This window comes from Scylla paramamosain, unplaced genomic scaffold (genome assembly GCF_035594125.1).
Source record: "Scylla paramamosain isolate STU-SP2022 unplaced genomic scaffold, ASM3559412v1 Contig72, whole genome shotgun sequence".
In the NCBI taxonomy this organism is placed as follows: domain Eukaryota; kingdom Metazoa; phylum Arthropoda; class Malacostraca; order Decapoda; family Portunidae; genus Scylla; species Scylla paramamosain.
The window spans coordinates 197,501-202,500 of record NW_026973737.1 but is presented as its reverse complement, the minus strand read 5'-3'; the positions used below and the strand labels follow the sequence as shown (position 1 = coordinate 202,500).

At 38.9% G+C, this 5,000-nt stretch overlaps 1 long non-coding RNA gene across 2 annotated transcripts in view; it reads left to right on the top strand.

Moving 5' to 3' along the window:
* Positions 1 to 5,000, top strand: part of LOC135098645 (uncharacterized) — an 8,079-nt gene that overhangs the window by 2,094 nt on the left and 985 nt on the right. Inside the window, exons 1-5 of one of the 2 annotated variants that reach the window (XR_010267231.1) lie at positions 1 to 157; positions 310 to 535; positions 2,178 to 2,289; positions 2,580 to 2,706; positions 4,721 to 4,856. The exon at positions 1 to 157 is cut by the window's left edge and continues 2,094 nt beyond it. This is a non-coding gene — a long non-coding RNA (uncharacterized LOC135098645). The remainder of the gene's footprint in view (positions 158 to 309; positions 536 to 2,177; positions 2,290 to 2,579; positions 2,707 to 4,720; positions 4,857 to 5,000) is intronic. The other variant, XR_010267232.1, reaches the window with a different exon arrangement.

Here is a 5,000-nt window from a genome sequence, read left to right as displayed (position 1 = left end):
AAAGAAAAAGGCATGTGCTGCAATACATTTGAGCCTCCAGTGTCCATGCTGCATTATGATTCATCTATATATAAGGATGAAAAAATAGAGGAGGACGAGGAAAACCTGCTACAATCATTGCAGCTGATCTAAGAAAATCTCTGGCCTCCTGCTTTTGGTAAGTATAATAATTTATACTTGAAATCTTAAAATCATTAATCTGTAACCTTTGAGCTAGCGGGCCGTGTGTGTGTGTGTGTGTGTGTGTGTGTGTGTGTGTGTGTGTGAACAGGATTTGGGCTACTTTGTCTGTGAATTTGCTACTTTTAGGGAACCTTTCTGCTACTTTTGATGAGTCTCATCTGGCAACACTGGGCCATCCCTCGGGCAGTCCCCCCCAAGATTTAGCCTCGGGTGGGTGTACGCTGCCTTTGGTCCCTTTCCCTGCCTTTGTTCTACACTGTTTGTTCTCGCAATACAGGAGAAGAGTGTAGGTAAATAGTTTGTGATCTCAAGAGAACACAAGAGTCCGTGAAATGAAGAAGGACTGAGAAAAGTGAGTATATTATGGTGAGATGGTGTGTGTGCGTGTGTGTGTGTGTGCCAGCGCGTGGCTTGTGACCATTTCCTTCTGTTGCTGGCCACGAGCTTTTTCTTGGTTATGTCAGGTCTCCACCACTGCCACGTGTAGGTCTGGAGGTCAGGTCAGGTCATGTCAGGTCACCATCAGTGTCACGTGTAGGCCTGGTGAGTTATTGCAGCTTGGTCATGATGCTCGTGTTATTTTTCAAGAGACGCAGGCCATCTTGCCGTTCCCTTAACGATGTATTTTATTGCATCCCCACTACGTGTTTGGACCTCGCAGCTTCCCGTATTTAGTTAATGCATCTTCACTACATGCCAGGCGTTATCTCGTGGTGTTTTGGTGTCAATTTCGCTTACTTATTTTATTTATATCTACACTAAGCCAACTAACTCCTTATTTCGTGTTTCGGCCTTGCATTTTTTTTCTTTTTTCTTATTTTCATCTTCCCTACATCAACTAACTGCTTATTTCATGTTGTGGCCTTGCAGCTTCCCTTATTTTCTTATTTTTCATCTTCGCTACATCAACTGACTGCGTATTTATTTGGATTTCCCCTTATTTTCTTATGTTCATCTTCACTACTCTAACCAACTGATTTCGTGGTATTTTGGCCTTGCTTTTTTTCACTTATTTATTTTTCATCTTCTTCATCTTCATCTTTTTTCATCTTCACTACGTAAGTCTTATTTCTGATTTTGGCCCCTGTATTTTTTATTTATTTATTTATTTATTTATTTATTTATTTATTTATTTATTTATTTATTTTTTATATATAACCACTATACCAACTAAGTCATTTTGTTATTTTTGGTGTTGTATTTTCCCTTATCTTGTTATTTTAATATTTCGTTAACATCCTGACTACGTTTCCTGTTATTATTTTTTTCCCCTCATCTTCCTTTAATATTTCCGTATAATAATAATAATAATAATAATAATAATAATAATAATAATAATAATAATAATAATAATAGCAGTAAATTTAAGACTTTCGTAAATTTAACTTTATAAAAACAGCATAATTGGAATAGAAGGTTCATTGGGATTATATCACGTCTTTTCAAACTTTTCTTAAATGAAGTTAGGCTGGTGAATTCTCTAATATTAAAAGTGACATCATAATTTTTCGTCCTAAGTACAGCAAAAAATATTTGAACAGAGTTTGTGTGTATGTTGGTTACCTGTTTAGGGATAGCGTGTACCTTGTGTGTTGTAATTATAATTTATTGTTTTCTACTTATAAGATGCAATGTTCAGCTTAATTCACAAGTTTTTAAGATATTTAATGCTTTAAGTAATGTGTGTGTGCGTTCGTTAAAATTACTGTTGCTTATTATCCTGACAATCTCTCTCTCTCTCTCTCTCTCTCTCTCTCTCTCTCTCTCTCTCTCTCTCTCTCTCTCTCTCTCTCTCTCTCTCTCTCTCTCATATCCCCTTTTTTATTAATTTGCATATCTTTAATATGTGTCATTTTTTATTCTGTTCATTTATTAATTCTCTCTCTCTCTCTCTCTCTCTCTCTCTCTCTCTCTCTCTCTCTCTCTCTCTCTCTCTCTCTCTCTCTCTCTCTCTCTCTCTCTCTCTCTCTCTCTCTCTCTCTCTCTCTCTCCAGGTGTTGCCATGACAGGCCATGTTTGTCTGCCTGTCTGTCTGTCTGTCTGTCTGTCTGTCTATCTGCCCAGGTGTTGCCATGACAGGCCAGGTGAGTGCCCGCTAATTACCAGGTGAGGAGGAAGACATATACTGAGGTATATGTAATTTTGTTTTATTTTATTTTATTTTGTTTTGTTTTATGTTATTTATTTATTTATCTATTTATTTAATTAATTAATTTATTTATTTATTTATCAATTTATTTATTTTATTTATTTATTTATTTTTATTTATTTTTATTTATTTTTTTACTATCTCAATATTAAGGTTGAACCCATAACTTGTCCTGCCTCCTCCTCCTCCTCCTCCTCCTCCTCCTCCTCCTCCTCCTCCTCCTCTTATATTTTATTTGATCTTTCAGGAGAAGAAAAAAGAAGAAAAGAGGAGGAGAAAGAGAAGATGAATGAAATGGAGTCCATCATTACAGAAGGAGAGGAAGCAGAGGAAAAGGCAGTCCTATACTTCTCAAGAAACTACAAGATTCTTCTGTAAGTATTTACCTAGTTGTGCTTTGTGGGAAAAGAGTTATGCTCATGCTGGCCCTTCTCCATATCTTTTAATATCCAACTAAGCCTTGAATCCATGTGTACTTTATGCATTTACCGTCTCCTCATCCAGACTATTCCATACATCAATACTTCTATATGATGGCACCACTGATATCACATCTATTTCTAAAGCTGAACTCTTTGCTCAAACCTTTGCTAAAAACTCTACCTTGGAGGATTCTGGGCTTGTTCCTCCCTCTCCTCCACCCTCTGACTACTTCATGCCACCTATTAAAATTCTTTGCAATGATGTTTTCCATGCCTTCGCTGGCCTAAACCCTCGGAAGGCTTATGGATCTGATTGGGTCCCTCCTATTGTTCTCCGAAACTGTGCCTCCGTGCTTGCACCTTGCCTAGTCAAACTCTTTCAGCTGTGTCTGTCAACATCTACCTTTCCTTCTTGCTGGAAGTTTGCCTACATTCAGCCTGTTCCTAAAAAGGGTGACCGTTCTAATCCCTCAAACTACCGTCCTATTGCTTTAATTTCCTGCCTATCTAAAGTTTTTGAATCTATCCTCAACAGGAAGATTCTTAAATGTCTATCACTTCACAACCTTCTATCTGATTGCCAGTATGGGTTCTGTCAAGGCCATTCTACTGGTGATCTGGTTTTCCTTACTGAGTCTTGGTCATCCTCTTTTAGAGATTTTGGTGAAACTTTTGCTGTTGCCTTGGACATATCAAAAGCTTTTGATAGAGTCTGGCACAAAGCTTTGATTTCCAAACTACCCTCCTACGGTTTCCATCCTTCTCTCTGTAACTTCTCTCAAGTTTCCTATCTGACCGTTCTATTGCTGCTATGGTAGATGGTCATTGTTCTTCAAAATTTACTAACAGTGGTGTTCCTCAGGGTTCTCTTCTTATTATTCATTAATAATCTTATTATTCATTAATGATCTAAACCAAACTTGTTGTCCTATCCACTCCTGTGTTGATGATACCACCCTGCACTTTTCCACGTCTTTTTTATAGACAGACGTCCAACCCTTCAGCAGGTAAACATTTCACGCAGGGAAGCCACAGAATCCTTGACTTCTGATCTTTCTAAAATTTCTGATTGGAGCAGAGCAAACTTGGTATTGTTCAATACCTCAAAAACTCAATTCTTCCATCTAACAACTTGACACAACCTTCCAGACAACTATCCCCTCTTCTTCAATGACACTCAACTGTCCCCCTCTTCTACACTGAACATCCTCGGTCTGTCCTTTATTTATAATCTGAACTGGAAACTTCACATCTCATCTCTAGCTAAAACAGCTTCTATGAAGTTAAGCGTTCTGAGACGTCTCCACCAGTTTTTCTCACCTCCCCCTAGCTGCTAACTCTACAAGGGCCTTATCCATCCATGTATGGAATATGCTTCACATGTCTGGGGGGAGGGTTCCACTCATACTGCTCTTCTAGACAGGGTGGAATCAAAAGCTTTTAATCTCATCAACTCCTCTCCTCCAACTGACTGTCTTCAGCCTCTCTCTTACCGCTGCAATGTTGCATCTCTAGCTGTGTTCTACCGCTATTTTCATGCTAACTGCTCTTCTTGCTAACTGCATGCCTCCCCTCCTCCCACGGCCTCGCTTTACAAGACTTTCTTCTTTCTCTCACCCCTATTCTGTCCACCTCTCTAAGGCAAGAGTTAACCAGTACTCTCAATCATTCATCCCTTTCTCTGTAAACTCTGGAACTCCCTGCCTGCTTCTGTATTTCCACCTTCCTATGACTTGAATTCCTTCAAGAGGGAGGTTTCAAGACACTTATCAATTTTTGACTACTGCTTTAACCCTTTCATGGGACTGCCATTTCACTGGGCATTTTTTTGTTATAGGATTTTTGTTGCCCTTGGCCAGTGTCACTCCTACATAAAAAAAATAGAATTAATTTCTTGTAGTTTTGCCAAGCTCCTGCATATTTTTCTTCCGCCATCTAATCCATGCCGTTTCCCTCTCCTCCCTAGCTATTTCACATCTGTTATACCTGAAGCTGCACCGGCTGGGCATCAGTTGGTTCTCAGGTGATCTGCTTTACTGATCACACCCATCATCGTAGGGTCCAGGAAAGGCAGTTCTCTCCCTGACATGTTTATTGATGAGGTAGGCATCACCGTAACAACTGCAAACAAGTTCTCGGTCTCAATTTCTTACAGAATAACATTATGCACTGATATTAAATACCTTCAACATATTACAGTATTCATTAACAATACATGCAGTCAACTTTGCACTATGACAATCAGT